We start from the raw sequence: 17,373 nt of genomic DNA, 5'->3' as shown, positions 1-17,373 counted from the left end.
TGTCATGGTTGTTCTTGGTGGTTTTTGTTGGTTGTGATCTGTATGCCATGTGTTTTGTCCTGTGGCCGGCAGGTGGCCAGTGGTGGTTTTGGTGGGGTGGTGCAGACTGTTTTAACATTAGAATACATGAACCCTTTCCATAAAAAACAAAAAAGGGGGAGATGTGGAATTTAAGTAAAACCTTATAAAATGAAGGCCTTGTTGCCTTTGTAAAATTATGGCTCAGGCCTGTTACTTCAGCTAGAGAAGGACTGTGAGAAAAGTCTGTGAGAAGAAAAACAATTAGTTTTTACCCATGAGAATGTAGTATCGACAGAAGCATGAAAGTTAAACAATAGAATGAGAAAAACAGCAACATATCCGCACCTGTTATTTTTCTGAATGCTTGAATGCTTATGCTATAGGTAGTCAATGGTAGTATATTATGGGTAATAACAGCCAGTGAGTCTATTGTGGTAGTTTAGCAGCCAATGAATCTGTAACATGAGTGATAACACACAAAAGGTGCATAAAAGAGGCTGCTTTGTTTAATAAACGGCTTTTTAGCCCTTGAAAGAGGCACTGTCCGTGTGTGTCATGGCCACCCCAACAGCACAAAGAACGTAGAGCTCATTCAAATCTAGTATATTGTACATCTGTAAAAATTTATTCTTCAAAAATTTATCTCACTTTTTGTGTATGTTTACAACAGTACATCAGCTTCACACCATGTTTAAATGAGTATGACAGAGCTCAAATGTGATGTGGCATTCATGAGCTTTCATACACCTCTCACACCTCATGACTTTTCTTGAAACTGCAGCATTTCTTATTTTGAATTACAAGAGTCTAAGGACATGGCAATCTAACAAATTCTCTTAATATGTTGCAACACTGTCATGCAATATGAATGCCTTATTACAAATAAATATTAAAATTATTGCTACAAAAGAGGAATAAAGAAATGTGCTAATCTATTTCTTTAAGAAAATCAAGGCAACATTCAAGACAGCTCCCTAAGCATTGAACACGTGTGAGGCAGGGACCTCCATCCTAGAACGTTGTATATGAAGTAGAAAAAAGTGGCTTTTAATTGTATAGTTTAATATTTTTACAGCACCTTTCATCTTCTGCCAGAAGACTTTTAAAACTGGTATAAAAATATGTGAGATTGGATGCTCTTGGCATGAATATTTAGGACTCCTGGATTATGTTTCTGCAGCTGGACAGCCAGGGACAAATAATTTCTCTGATCAGGGATTTTATGACACCAATAAAATTGATTAATAATAACACTCCACTTCTTTGCAAAATGATAAATATATTGACAAAACATGAAGCCTAATATCTAGGTTATTATTTATTTAGTTTCTGCCTCCATGTGTCCTTGGTATAAAAGCACCCTTAAATTCCTCTAAATAACAGAAGGAATTGAAAGGTGTCAGAGGAAGTTTCAAGGAGTCTGGAAAGAGGCAAAACATTTTTTTCTTGAGCAAGGTTTTTTAATGCTGCCTAAATTACCTCAGTGAGCAAGAATTTAGGTTTAAACCCAAAGATAGAATCTCTAACACTGCAGGTTTCTCAATCCCTATGGGTTACAGTTTCTTTTATACTGAAAGAGTCTCTTTAGGAAAATAGTTTATTATCATTACTCAGAGGTAGAATGATTCATGATCATGTACTCTGCTTTCCAGAGGACTTTTGCCTTTATGCAGTAACTAGGTAGTTGTTCACTGAATGTTTTCTGGTCTTGTTTAATACCCTCATTCAAATTTTGATCAAGTTTTATGTTGTTAATCAGTCACAGCTGTGTTTTATCAATTTATTTGTTAAAGATTCACTCTCAAGCAAACATACAGCTATTCCCTAACAGTGACCCATCAAGAGATTACAGTCAATGCCTCTTTAAAGTATTAAAAAAAAATAAAAAGCAAAATGCTTAATGAAAGAAAATGATAATTTTTATCTGCTTGCTGAAGATAGGAAGAAAGCAGTCTTGATGCCCATTTGAGAGCAATTAGAGTGGTTTGGAGGCTATCCCACAGCAGTAATTTACAGCTTACACAGAACTATGGCATAGCTGCCAGGAAGGATCCTGAATTATCTGACTTTGCAAACCTTAGATGTGACAGCACTGAGCCAGCACTGAGCCATATTCTGCATTTAGGCAGAGATCCCAAACAACTGCTGTGTGCCTGTGTACCTGACCATGCTCCAGCACATATCAGATCGTCATTGAGAATAAGAAAACTTTGTACTAATTACCATTTTCACAAATTATGTTTAACCACCTTGTATCCTCAAAAGGTAGCACGTGGATCCACTTTCAAACTCTTTCAGTGGGGTGATAAACATCCCTGCTTTTAGATTACATTTGTAGAACTCTTATACCTGTTATTAAAAAAAAAAAAAAAAAAAAAATATTGTTAGCTCAGTTGTAAGAGTTTGTGGTTTTTTAGAGAAAGCTAAGATCTGCATCATTCTATTCATGCTTACCAAATGCATTGTCTTTCAGTCAACAATTTTACAACTCAATTTAAAAATAGTTCTGTTAAAATGCTTTAAATGTCACTGTGCTTTTATCTCTCTTTATTTTTCAACTTCAAACCTTTTAAAGCATCTATTATCTGAATTTATGGGATTAATTACCCATCTTACATGTCTGTACAGGTTTTGTGATACAGACTGCCTAATCACCTCTTTCATGGTAGTTCCTAACATTTTTTGTATTGTGTGTGGAGAACAGGCTGGTTTTTATTATATTTCCCTATTCCATATCACTATCTAAACACATTATAGAGTGTTATAAACAACTATCTTTTCCCAAGCATAGGCTTAGATACAAATACTATACCTTACATCCTTCCTATTTTAGCAGAAAATTTAGGGACTGGTGTCTAAAATGTATTTTCCCAAGCATGATCTTGCAGAGGCACAAAAGATACCTGCTATTTTTTTTAATAGCCTCTCTACAGTCAGAGATCTTCTTTAATGCTGATGTTGTACCAGAACAGAAATGAACACATTACAAGGCTTTTAAAATATTGTTCATCTCCTCTTACCTATAGAACCTCCACCGTTGATCCTGCTCTGAGAAACGAGACAGACATAATTTAATTTAATAGGAAGTATCCCTTAAGCCTCTCATTCCTAGAAACTCCCACTTCATTCCATTTTTCATATTCAAATCAAAAGAAATATTTTAAATTTCTGCTTTTTTTTTTTTTTTTCTTTTTTTATTATGATCCACAGGTCTTTTATATCTTCCCATTCCAAAAGTGTGTCTTATGCATAATGCTGAAAATCATATTATTTTCATTCTTTTCAGGAGACTCATCATGTCTTATTTCATTACTTACAGTACAGTATGACAGCATATACGAGATCAGCAGATGTGGCTAGACTTTTAACTCTCCATTTATCCTCTGAGAACCAAATTCTGAAAGCTGATTAATTTTTCAAGATTCCTGAAATATCTGGATTTAGACCATGTGTATCCATCTGAATATGTGGAAAATCAGTTACCATAAATGTAACCTACTAATCTGATACATTTTTGCCCCTGGGTTTTTTTTTTTTTATTTCATTGCGGCTGTTATTTCAACTACTTACTTAAACACACTGAAGATGGGGATAAATACAGTGAAAGTATTGTGAAAGGCTGTTTCTATGATTATGCAGGTCAAATGGAACTGAAGCTCATTGGTGACCCTGATTCCACCATAAAAATAATGAAAACTTTGTAAAATATACATTTAGCTTATGCTATGACATTCATGTCTAGAAAGGGGGATTTGATCAGTTAATATGAAAACTACCAGGGTAGTTCCATTAATCACATTTTGTTTCTTCTGCAGATCTGAATGTAAACAGTTGAGCAAGTGTGAGTTTGGAAAATGTGTTTATTATGTTATCCTTTTAACCTCATGAACTGTTTAGTATATTTAATGTAGAATTGCATCAATCACTCTTTCTAGACAAGACTCTGCACAGATACTTTTCATTCCTGAGAAATCACATGAATAAAGTAAGAGGAAATAATCAGTAAGTAAACCAAGAAAATCTAGATAAAATTTTTTTTGCTACTTTTAATTTTCCCCTGGGGTGGTAAATCACTGCTGTCCTACAGCAGGGTAAGGTAGATTGCCCTGAGGAATGAACAGTGGCTCAACAACATTGTAAAAGTGGGATGGGGGTTAGAGGGCAGCTACAGAGAGGACAGTGCTGAGCTGGATGGGCAATGCATCCAATATGCCCAGTGGCCCAGCCCTACAGGCAGGAGTAGACTATGAACCTCCCATCATCACAGTCACAAACCTTACCAGGAGATGGGACATTAAACTTTCAAACCTCCCCAGGCAAGAATGAGTTTTAACCACCTCCTCTTCTTCTGGTCTTTAACGTACTAAGTAGCGAAATCTTCTATCAAGCAGGGAAGCACATACTACACTAAACTTACCTAAGAAGAGGCAGTAAACTTATTCAATAAGAGTCAGAGTAGGTGAGAGAGTTTGCTGGATTCTGGGGTTTGGCAGAACTTGGCAGCTCAGATCTATCCCTTACTTCATACATGTTCTTTGAGAAGGGACAGAGCATGCAGTCAGAGGAAAGGAATTGAATAGAGAGCTCTCTTGATGTACTCTGTTATATAGAAGAGATCACACCTGGGTCTTGGCCATCTAAGTGGAAATGTTCCCACCTATGGCTTTTATACAGAAAAAAAAAATTGCAGGTAATCTCAAAGCATTTTCTGATTTTTCTATAAATTGCTTAACAGTAAGACTTTTTTGAACCTTAGGTTGTTTCAATGCAAGCAATTCAACAGTGAGTACAGTGTATGTACCATCAAAAGTTTATCTGCCTGTGGTTTCCCCCAAAGCAAAGATGAGCTGCCAGGTCACTGCTGCCATCAGTGAACCCCCCTGGGTTTGTCCCCTGCATAAGTGGTGGCTAGGTGGAAACTAAAACAACATCAAGGCATTTCTTTCCTGCCAATCAGAGGCCACAAGTGTCATCCCCACACAACCAGGACGAGTACTGAACTCACCATCAATTTTTTGGTGACACAATATTCTGACGGCTGCTACCTATTCAGGATTTGGTTGCTTTTCTCAATCTATGGAAAGGCATGACCTGTTGTAATGCTGGTGACTGGCTCTACATCCTCTCTCGTATCACAGGTAACATGGTTGCACTATTATTCCCCATTCAGTAACTTACCTTTGTTTATAAATTAACCTCATTATGTAGGAATGTAAGCTATTTTGGGATGCATTGAGGCTAAGAGACTGCTCTAAGTCTGTTTCCCTTTAGAGTTAGCACACAGTGAACTACAATGAACAAGCTCATGAGCTTCATCTTTCACCTGGCAGATGCTCTCCATGCTATGTGAAAAGTGATTCATTAAACTTGTCACAAAGGGCAAACCTCAGAGTAATTTTACTTAAAATCTTTGTTCTCTAGTTTATTATACACCAAGTAGGAACAGGCAAAATTGTTTTATTTTATCACCTTAGTCATACACCACAGTTTGGCAACTGAGATGCTTATCTCAGTATGGAGAGCATTTTGGTCTGTTTAGTCAAGCCAGAAAGGAGACGGATGAACACATGAAAAAGGAAAAATAAATAAGTCAATAGGAGAAGTGTGAAATAGGTCAGCATTTTAATGAATGAGTGTATATATAGTGCATATAATGCATAAAAATTGTGGATATTTGATACCTTCCGGTAAAGGATTATATGTGCTTCATTTAGGAAATCTCCTAAATCAGCCAACATTTACAATGTTTCTGAGCCAGATAAGACTGTCAGAACTGACATCCAGGGCTGAAGCAAAGTCCAGAGCCTTTTACCAGATGATCATCAGTAATTTATTTCTCAGGCAAGAATTACACAAAGTGAGACAGCCATAGGCTAATTTTTCGTTATGGGGACCCTGCCTACCTTCAGCACCATTGGAAATCCTGAGCTGGACAGTTCATCCAGGAATACACATACATACTTATACATCACAGGATGGATCTATGCCAGATGAATTTGTCAGAGTTCATTTTAAAACTCATATGCACTTGTGGTCAGAATCCTACAGCAATGCATCCTATGAGTTAATTGCATGCATCGTGAAAATGTACTTCTTTCAAACCTTCTACCTTATAATCCTGAGAAATAACAACTTCTCTCTATAACTACTGCCCAGTACAGATCATGACTTTACAAACCCCTGTAATTTCTACAGTCCACTGCTTTCATAGGTGGACTTTCATCTCTGTAGTCCAATGCTTATAACAGCCCTTCATGGCTTATGCAAATCTCCAGTTTGGAAATATTTTTTTGTTAATGAATTTGCACTAATTGAATGCCCGACTAATTGTTGGCTTAATTAAATGGAGACACCTTCCATGAATCACAGTATTTGTTTGCAGGAGTGAAAAAATCAGTACCAAGTGTGTGGAAAAATTTCCCTGTGGATATACAAATTTTATTCAGAAAATGGAGCTTGGCTGCACTAACCTGATTAGCACTGATGGTTATGTAACTAGTACAGGTGGTAAGAAAACATCATACATCAACACAACCAGATCAATATGTATTTATTTATGTATCAGTCCACAGAAACTGTGGAGATAACTTGAGAATGCCCACAGCACCCAGTCCTCTTTTCTGTATTAACTGCTCAAGGTTCTTATTCATACAACTCCAAGCAGCTGTATTTTACTAGATGCTAAACTAAGCCCATAATAACCACTAGGTGGCATTTGTTAGCTGCAAATGAATTAAATTCAACTAGCTCTGAAGGAAGACTGGAGGGAAAGGATTTATCTACTAATAACTGTCATGTGGACGGTTTTAGGTGAACAATACTGTTATTTAGGGTGGGAGAAAAAAGTTTGAATTAGGGCTAAAATTAAATCCAGAACATCAGAGACACAAAAGAGAAGAGTCTTGTGGAAGCGATAAGCACAGCTAGCCCTAAAGCAAAATTCTTGGCAAGGAAAAAAATACATTTGAACCTGACTGACAGGCAAACAAGAATCTTCCCACTGCTTCTCACAGGTAAGAGTTATTTCATTTTCCTGTCACAGAAGTTGCATTCCTTCTTGTCCAAACAGTTCAAAGCCCTGCCCTCATCTCCTGCAGCCCTTCATATCACCAGGATCCTAAGGCATTCTGTGGGATCTTGGTCCCAGTCTCCCCCCACAGAGCAGCATCTCTGCATCTGCAATCCAGAGCTCCCACCCTGAGTGACCTGAAAGCCACCAGCCATTGACCATTGCAGCCATGCCCATCTCTGGACACTTGCCCTGCTCATCTGTGTTGCTGCCTTACCTTCCGCACATCTGGACCCCAGCTCACTGACCTGCCGTCCTGATTGGGCTTTGCCATGTCCTTGCCATGCCCTGCCCACTTCTTTCAGGCTCTGTCCAACCCCAGTTCCCCTCACCAGATCTTACCCTGCCCCACATGCAGGAAGATATCCCAGCCTGGCTCTAGTCAGTTGAATTGTTCTATGCAAGTAGGGTACTTGAAACAGAAAAGGTTACAAAATACATGCTTTTATTTATTAAAAAATCTAGAATAAAACATCTGAGGCTATTCATAACAAACCTCTGTTGGAACCTGAAAAAAATGCTTAAAACCTCCCTTTGGGGAGAGCTGCCCCACCCTGCAGTCCAGACTGTTGGGGTGCAGTGCAGGGGACGGTCTGACTGGGACATATGATGTAAAGCACTGAGGGGCATTTCCAAGTCTCTCTGTGATTTTTTTTTTTTTTTGTTTTCAGCCAAAGGGTTTTCAGCTGTCAGGTGTTCTCTCTTTCCAACAAAAATAAAAGATTAAATTGTCTGCAGAAAACAAGCACCTTCCAAAAAATGTCCTTCTAAAGAAAACCCAATATCCTGTTGGAAAACAGCTTCAGTGGAGAACAACCAACAAGTACTTCGTGTGGTTTTGTCCCAAGGCCAGTTGCTTCCCTTAAAACTTAACCCACTTTTAGAGAGCCACTTGCTGCTTCAGGGTAAGAGGAAAAAATAGAATTCATGTTCCAATGGTCACTGAAAGGAGAGTGTCAAATGTGAACATCTAATAATGGATCAAGCATCTGTCTGTTTAATTTAGGAAATTAAGGCACAATTGAGCAGACCAGACAGTTTGCATTGCTGTTGATCTACTTTGAGCATGCTGTGAAGAATTTTTGCAGAAACAAAATGGTATTTGTATATCAACAGCTTATAATACTAACACCAATATATTATTTAAGCTGGAAAAAACATTCAGAGCCTGTTAAAAAGCATTCCGGTGTATTAAAATTATGTCAGTGTTATCATCTGTAAAAAAGAGCTTATATTTGATTTATACTGACAGTTTATTTTCAAGCCGAAGTGGTCAAGAGGGGGGGATATCTTTGCTGCTGAATTATGAATGTTGCATATTCTTTGATGGTCGACCTGTTTGGTAGTTCAATATATGTATTGCAATAGTTTCACTGTTACAGACATAACTGCATACTGATGCCTAGGTTTTAACTTTTATATTTTCCCAATTCTGTACTGCTTAGAGTGTAACTCCGGGGTTTCTTGTAGCTTGCTAATTTCTGCTAGGTAGACATATCAAAGCCTCTCCGGGCCTGCTCTTCAAGGACACCCAGACCCAAAAAGTATAATCCAAAGAGCTTCTAAGGGGGGGCCAGCAGAGGGGAAATTACATCATTGAATCAAAGCTTTAATTGGAGAATTAACCCTGATATGCAAATGAATCAAACCTATAAAGGTGTGAAGAACTCGTGACCATCTTGGGGTCCATTTTTGGCAATAGCCTCTGGCTCCCAGAGGGTACCTTTGAAGACCTTTCAAATAAATATCTACTTTATTTTTTTACTCCTGTCCAGTCTCTGTGTCTAGGAGGCCTCTTAAGGCATCAATACCTGTTATTAAACTCAAAAAGAAACAATAATATAACAACTGAGCTATTCATAGCTTTGGAAATGAGATATTAATTTCAATTACCAATTATTGTGCTATTATTGTATTTTATTTAACTATTTAGAGCTGAAGTGAAAGAAAGCTGTAATTTCAAAGTCAATCCTGCTAAGATTTCCAAATTGATTTTGTGTAATTCTTGCTGAAAATACAAAATTTACCAAAACCAAAGTTCATGATGGGTTAAATCTCCCCATAAAGAGTTCAAAATAAAGATTTGCATAAAAATAAACTCATAAAAACTAAGCTTAACTGAGTTTCAATCATGAAACTATATACATAGGTAAAAAATAAAATGGAACAAAAACTTATCTGTCCCATATTTGCAAATAGCAAAAAAAATAACAGGGAAGAGGCAATTGAATCAAACACTCGGTCAAAATGCAAATAATTTTTAATGATTGGTCATTGCTCAGACAGTACTACTTAGCCAGTTCCTAGCAAGAACAATAAGGTAGCTTAAAGGTTAAAATAATGATACTGTGAAGAGACTTGCTATAATTAGAGGCACAGATTGGGTCCAGTGGTTCTGCTATTTGTACATCTGTGCTTATGAATTTTCAAGTGTCTGAAATTGAATACTCTGGTCGCCTTCACAGAAGGAACCAAAAACTCTTCAGTAACTACATCGAATATGCCCAGAATCCGGCAGGTGCCTCCTGAAGCTTCTTGAGAGAAAGGAAAAAAAAAGAAAAAAAAAAAAAAAAAAATCCAAACCAAATTAATTCCTGGTTCACTGGTGGCACCTGGTGGCCACACTGCAAACCAGCAGCGTGTGCCACGTGGAATTTGCACGCAGGTGATGGGAGCCCTGCTCTCCTGCGCGGCTTCCCCAAGGGGCAGAATTCCTCCTCTCCCTGGTTCCCAGGTCACTTCTTGTTTTTCCGGTCTCTTTTTGCTGTTCCCTCCTACTCTTCGAGTGGTCGAGGCAGGTGATTGTCACTTTCTGTTCTGCGGCCTCACCTCAACTCCCGTGTGCAGTTTTGGGCAGCACAATATAAAAATGACATAAAGTTTTTAGAAAGTGTCCAAAGGACGGCCACAAAGATGGTGAAGGGCCTTGAGGGGAAGCTGTATGAGGAGTGGGCAAGGTCACTTGGTTTGTTCAGCCTGGAGAAGAGGAGACTGAAGGGAGACCTCATGGCAGCTACAATGTGCTCAGGAGGGGAAGAGGGGGGCAGACACTGATCTCTGCTCTGTGGTGCCCAGTGACAGGACCTGAGGGAATGACCTGAAGCTGTCAGAGGGTCTAGGTCAGATACTTGGAAAAGATTCTTCTCCCTGTGGGTGTTTGGGCACTGGAAGAGGCTCCCCAGGGAAGTGGTCACAGCACCAAGCCTGACAGAGCTCAAATGCACTTTTCAAGTAGTGTCTGGACTGTGCTCTCAGGGACACAGTGTGGTTATTGGGACTGTCCTGTGCAGGGGCAGGAAGTGGGCTCAATGATTCTTGTGGGCCCCTTCCAACTCAGGATATTTTATGACACTGTGCCAGTTACCCACCTCTTTCCTTCCCTCTCTTAAAGCCCAGATCCTGAGCGGACTGGAGAGGAAAGCAGCGGTCCCTGGGGATAGCTCACTGAAATCCCTGCACTCCCATCAGTGGGGGAAGGCTGCTCTGAGGTACCTGGGCACACCCCAGAGCTGAGCAACCCTTCTCTTGGTTCAGAGCTGCATCCAGGCCTGATTCCAGAATACTAAACCATTGGACTGGGACTCTGAAGGGAACAGTTGAGATTTGGACTCCAGGAGAGGCAAGAGACATTTTAAATATGGTCAGGATTTAATTCCTGACATCTGCACTATTTACTCTTCTTTCCCATAACTACTCCTACTACTTGACTACTCTTTGTTGACTCCTGGGAATGAGTTAAGTTCAGAACATGATTAAGACATAATAAGGATGGCTGGAAGCTAGCACATGCCTGTGACATCTGCTCTGACTGGAGGAGGTGGAGACACTGAGGGCAAAAGTTAAGTTACTCCTTCACTCCATTCTTGGGAGAGCCAAAAATAAGTAATAGTTCATTCTCATTCATGGGAATGCAAAATACAGGGAAAGGTAGAGCAAGCCAGAGGCTAGAGAGGCCAGCTATGCTCATAAACTGTATGCATGGAACATTTCCATAGAAAAAGATTGTTCCATGTACTGTTAGCAATCTGCAATGGTTCAAGATATGCTTAAAATAAACAGATCATATCTGAATTTCAGTGGTTTCTGAATTTCAGTGACTATCCGACAAATCTAGTAAAAAAAAATCAGCTTTATAAAAAGCTGATGTATTAATGTTGTATTTTACCTACACCTTATTTGTGATAATTATTGGAGACTGTAAGAGAAATAAATAACTTAAATAATAAATTACTTGACAGCTCTTTCTAATTTGGAGGCATTTTTTTCCCCACAAACACAAGTAACTCCCATAGTGGACATGCCCCAATATTTTCCCCACACAAATTGCATTTGGTGAACAATAAAGAGCCAGGCTTTTATAACCATGTAAGATTTCTATTCCATCTTCAGGAACACCAGTACCATTAATATGTAAATCCTTTTCCTTTACTCAGTCAAGTTATTACTAAAAAAGGTATCTCTCCATTAATTATCCAAATCCATCCTGAACAAGATTTAACATATTTTGAACCTTTATGGTTTCAATGCTTCATTAAAAGTGGAGGTATTAAATAGTTTTATCTTACATATTATTATTAGACAAGTCTGTGAAGCCCTTGAAGTTCTGAAGTTTGGTTTTGTCCCAAACAAGATAAGAAGACAAAGCCTTAGGATTTTTCACAAAATGCAGTATTTCAGAATATTTCATTTTATAACTATAATTGAAATAATGATATCTAAAAGAATAACTTTATTTTATTTATAATATTAGATAAATCCACAAAGGACATTCTTATGAGTTATCAGTTTTTCCAGTGCTGCTTCTCTTTAAAGGTTAGAAGATACTAAACTCATTTGACAAATTTTTAGCAATTGTTTCTATTGAACACCTCTGTTTTGAACACTCCTTCTCCAGTATTAAATATGTATTTTTTTAACAAAAATGCCACTTGCTAATATAAAAATATAATCATAGAATCACAGAATCATAGAATGGCTGGGCTTGGAAGGGGCCTCAAAAGTTCATCTGGTTCCAACCTCCTGCCATGCCCAGGGACACCCTCCACTAGACCAGGTTGCTCAGAGCTCCATCTAACCTGGCCTTGAACACTTCCAGGGATGGTGCATCCTCAGCTCCTCTGGGCTACCTCTCCCAGTGCCTCATCACTCTCTGATTAAAGAATTTCTTCCTAACATCTAATCTAATCAATTTCTTCTCCTGTAGTTTAAAACCATTCCTCCTTGTCCTGTTTAAATCCGCCTGTGTGAAAAGTTGCTTAGTGATGCAAATTTGAAACATTTGAAAGCAAATGAGAAGCAGCCTTTGCTTTTGTCTATCTTTTGCCTTTTCTCTCTGTACCCCCTCACTGCCGTGCCTGTGCATCACATCAGGTAGAAAGAGCCTTGTCCAACTCCCTTCAGACCATTCACTGAGGAGCTCCTGCAGCCCTTACAGTCACAGTACCTTCAGCAGCAAACCTGAGTGCATTCAACCTTGCAACATTCCTGCGGAGAGCAGCTGTGTTGCTATTTTCTACTCAGGCAACTGAGGCACAGTTGATGTGACATCCCCAAGCAGGGACCACACCCAAGCCTCCCAAGCTAACAGCCCAACCACTGACGTACAAAGGAACTGGAATAAATAAATCCCCTGCTGGTACTAAAGCAATCCAGGCTGAAGTGCCTGCTTTTCCAGAGCACAGGGAATGCTGACACAGATCAGGCACATGTGTTGGTGGATGATGCATGGGGCTAATATGCCCCTGGAATTTTGACATCATAATGTGCATATTTAGTCATTTTAGCTGAAAGTGTTATGAAGGAAGACCATGCTGTATACTGGTACACCAGTGTTTATACTACATGACATCTTCTTTCATTACAAAATGAAACTTTTTGAAAAAATATTTTTAATTCAGGACGCTTTCTAATGCATTTCTAGTTATTCCCTCTCCTGGCATCATGACTTGAAAATAATAATTTTCCATTTTTGGTGGTCTTAGTCATTCAATTTCTTCCTCTTCTAACTGCTTTTGCCCTCATTTTTGAACCAGGAAAACTGAGATTTAACCCAATTTTCGAAGAATAATGCAAAAACATATGCATGTTTCTATTTCATTAATACCTAGAAAGCATAACCAAGTCCATAATATGCTTATTATGCTTACCAGCAAAAGTGTTCATTCCCATAACATTGATACAATTTTTAACACATGAATAATTTTAGTGAAGTTACTGTGCCTATCTGTTGAAGAAAATATGAATGAGATTGATTTTTTTTTTTACTGTTTCAGAAGTAGACTTAGTATTTACACTTCCTGAAATCTGATTCCTCCTAACTATCCCCTAATTGTAAAATTTGAAATACATTGTAAAGAAAAGTCAAAAATAATGATGTTTTAAGGGAAAAAACACACTGGGATGTACTGGTATATCAAAACCAGGTCTCTGTTACTTTAATAATGCAAGAAAGCACACATGAGTAGCCCAGTAAAGTGAAATTCAAACCAACAATGTTATTTACCTGGTAATGTAAAAAATATATGGTAATGCAAAAAAACCCAAAAAACCAATAGGGGTTTTCTTTTAATAAGTGGCATATCAATCTTAAAAATGAAGGAATGTTTGTATAAGCATGTTCTAGAAGCAGCCATCTTACCTTAGTTTGTGCAGCAGTTCCCATGATGTGATCATGAAAAGTCCCTTGATGTTTTTGCAAGACTTGATTTGCTAAGCCAAGTGTCCTGGACGAATGCCACTACATCTGGGGCTATAATGAGAATCCTTTTTCTGCTGGTGCTCAAGTCATTCCCAGAATGAGTTTTCATTTGTTTGTTCATGATCACTGCATGTTCAGTTAATCCAAACATTAAGCAGTAGAGCTTCAGTTCAACTAGAGTCAGTGTCTCAGAAATCAGCTCAAAGATATAATAACCAAAAGTTACAAAATCTCCGTTCTAGAACATGCATTCTCCTTCAGTGTTTCAGGATAAAACCTGTCCTGCTGACCAACTTTTTTTTTTTAAGTTTAAAAACTGAGAACAACCGTGACTGAAAATATTCATTGCAAATAATTAAATAAACAAACTGCAGTGAGATGAACAAGTACACAGGACACTGAAGCATTTGAGAACAGGAAAAGGAAAAAAGCTGGGTGGATTTACTTTTTTTATTAAGTTGCTCAGCTCAGCTAATGGAAATATTGCACCTGCTAAAAATCTGAATTTTACTTGAATTAAATAAGCCATCTTCCACTTATTCTAAATTTCCATGTAGTTTATATATTAGTCCCTATAGCATTTGTAATTATGCTTTACCTGAATATTTCCTATTCTGAAAATAATTTTTTTTTTTAGTCCTATGACAAGCAATTTCTTTTTAAGTACAAACCCCATATTTTCAAAGGAAAAAATTGAAATTTCAATTAATAAAGTCCAAATATTTTCATAATCCAGATAACTCTTCAGCCATTTAACCTTCATAGAATTGTTATTATCATTGCAATATTCTGTTCTGCCTTGTGAAAGTCATCCAACAGGAGCCAAGATAGGATGCTGGCTTACTATTTTGTTTGTGGGTCATCAATGTAAAAAACAACAGGCTAAAAAAATCATGAAATATCAGGTAAAAGAGAGTATCTGTCCATATTTTCTTCTTTTCTCATACACCAAAGACAGAAAAAACTTAAGTAACTATCCTACAGAAAGCACTGCTAGGTCTTTTTTCAGTATTTTCTTTGGACTTTGAAAATACAAAACATGCAAATAAAAGTATAGACTAACAGAAATTCTTTTTTTCTCTTCCTCACTAGCTGCCCCACTTTTCCAGCTCAAACAGGAAGTGAAGAAATACTGAAAACAGAAATATGACCACCTAATTTTTAATGCTTATTTCTTTCTTGAAAGTCTACACATGTATCTGTCTTTCTAAAATCTTGTTTTCCCTTAAGATAACCTAACCAGTCTAGTTTCAACAGACACCTTAGAGTGTGATAATAGGTTCCCACAGTAGTTTCAAAAGAAAAAGTTTCTTTTCCAAGTTCACTGTGCAGATCTTTCAATACCACTCCTGCCATTATATTCCAGGATACATATTCTTACAGTAAATATCTCAAAAAAAAAAAAAAAAAATTCAGTGAACTGCATTTATAAGTGTCATGAGATCTAGAACTGCTGTGGCTTGTGCCATCTACTAATGAAAATCATAATTAAAGAATAGTTAAATTCCACATCAAAGATTTTTGAGCCTTTTATGAATGCTGTTTCTTAGCAAAAAACTTCTAAAAAGTGTCCTGTAAAATATTCAGTACATAGAATGTGAAATATGGGAAGCATCAATACCAGGGCTACACTGCGCAGTGCATCTTTTTTCTAATACAGAGCAGAACTTTTCATTTCAAAAGATGATGTGGTTTCAGTTGCAGCCACTACATCGGTTTATTTAATCCAAGAAGTTTTTTGCTTTTTGGCTTGCTTCACTAAAATCTAGTCCCTCAGCACTCAGGACTGACCTTCATAAACAGCCTTATCTCTGTAACAAGCCAACAACCCACAATCTTGGATACATTTACTGGAAATCTGTGCAGCGTTGGATGTGACATGAACTTTGCTTTCTAGGCTGATGTTAAAGGCAATATGAAAAGAGCTGAATTCTGAATTTCAGCTGATGAAATGAGGGTCCTTTAGAGGAAAGTTGACTTCATCTCTAAAGATTTCATGCTGTGCATGTAAATTGTTAACGAGCCTTAAAATGTCAAGAATTGTATAATTTGAGGTGCAGTTTAAAGGGAGGAAAGAAATAATTCCCTCCTGGAGGAGAGATTTCTTCAACACACATGGTTAAATCTTAATATTTTGGTTTTCTAAATTATCCCTGTTCAGAAAAAAATCTCAGATGGGCTTTGGAAAGTACAAGCATACAGTCTGCAACTGATGATGATAACACAAATCTGCTTAATCTTAAATAGTTAAAAGCTCTATTTTCATCTCTTTCCAGAAGATGGTAGCATACTCTTAAAGACTTTTGCAGAACTTAACCAGTCTTCTAGAGTGGGAGTGTTAAAACTAAAACTAAACAGAGAGTAATTAAGATGAAAATAATTTTAAAAGTTGCACTTATAAATTTTCAGTTAAAGGGAGAGTCGTTTTGGTCTGTGCTTTAATGATTAAATTTAGATCTTGTATTAGCTAACATCAAAATATTATTGAATAAATGGATTACAGAAATATTGCATAAAAGGGAGCAGACTATGTTTTTGATTCTGAAGATTATTTTGCTGTATCTGAGAAAAGAACACATTTAAATAAATATGTTGTAGTGTAATAGTAGTCATTGTAGTGAAGAAAGCAAGCAAGAGATGACTACAGGTTTCAGAGCCTACCACAGTAATGTTAATGGTCTTCTGAAAAGGACTTGTATATCCTAGAGCAGAGAAAAGATCAACAATTGCTATTTAAAACAAGTAAATAAACAAATAGGATATAAAATGAATTAATTTTGCTATGTCAAATATGTGTTATAAATACGGAATTACATCTGTGACCAAATACTGTCAGTGCCCACAGCTGCAATATTTCTGAGAAGGAAATATTTGCTTGATTCACTAAATTTAAGTTCTAAAGGATCTTTGTTGGATTTACTGTAACTGACTGTAAATTGTAGACTGTTCCTTGCCCTTATTCACACAGAGGCTTTCAGACTTGTGAAATCAAACCAAATCAAACCAATCCAAACCAAACCAAACCAAACGAAAACAAACACATAAAAATGGCCCCTGAATAGTTTCTGATACTAATTTCAAGTATTGTTCTTTGGGTATCTCTATGTTTGATTTAATTATCCATTGTCTGAATCAAGTAAGTGGTATTTAATTAAATTCTACCAACTAAAAAACCATCCTTTTTGTACATTCACCTATAGTTACTCACAGTTAAACTGTGTAGGCCATAAATTAAAATCAAGGAGTTCTGTTTTGAACTTCTAACTGTGTGGGAGGTTTCATACCTTTCTAGTTTATAACAAGAGCCAAATGATGTTCACTGTTTCTTTCTTTAAAGGTGTGCAGGCACTTCAAATTAAACTTATGGTCACATTAAGTATCTCTTTCTGAAAAACTTGCATCTTTCAATTAAGGGATTTCTTCAGCCACTGAAATAATTTTCTTCTATTTTCTTAATTTGTGTTCATATTTTATAAGCCTTTTAAAACTTTGAACATGAAAATATGGAAACTGTGTTCCTGGAAAGTATACAGAAAGAAAATACTTCTCTCTTCACTCCTATTGATTGTTTCCCTGTAAATAAAGT

The 17,373-nt window shown here is 37.2% G+C and overlaps 1 long non-coding RNA gene across 1 annotated transcript in view; it reads right to left on the bottom strand.

Moving 5' to 3' along the window:
* Nucleotides 1-14,445, bottom strand: part of LOC108445117 — a 19,854-nt gene extending 5,409 nt beyond the window's left edge. The window contains exons 1-2 of the long non-coding RNA XR_001859869.1: nucleotides 13,728-14,445; nucleotides 2,245-2,370 (exon numbers count right to left, since the gene is read on the bottom strand). This is a non-coding gene — a long non-coding RNA (uncharacterized LOC108445117). The remainder of the gene's footprint in view (nucleotides 1-2,244; nucleotides 2,371-13,727) is intronic.
* Nucleotides 14,446-17,373: the final 2,928 nt, after the last annotated feature.

This window comes from Corvus brachyrhynchos, unplaced genomic scaffold (assembly GCF_000691975.1).
Source record: "Corvus brachyrhynchos isolate BGI_N302 unplaced genomic scaffold, ASM69197v1 scaffold50, whole genome shotgun sequence".
Lineage (NCBI taxonomy): Eukaryota > Metazoa > Chordata > Aves > Passeriformes > Corvidae > Corvus > Corvus brachyrhynchos.
Note: the sequence above shows the minus strand (reverse complement) of the source record. Positions and strands in the feature narration are given on the sequence as shown.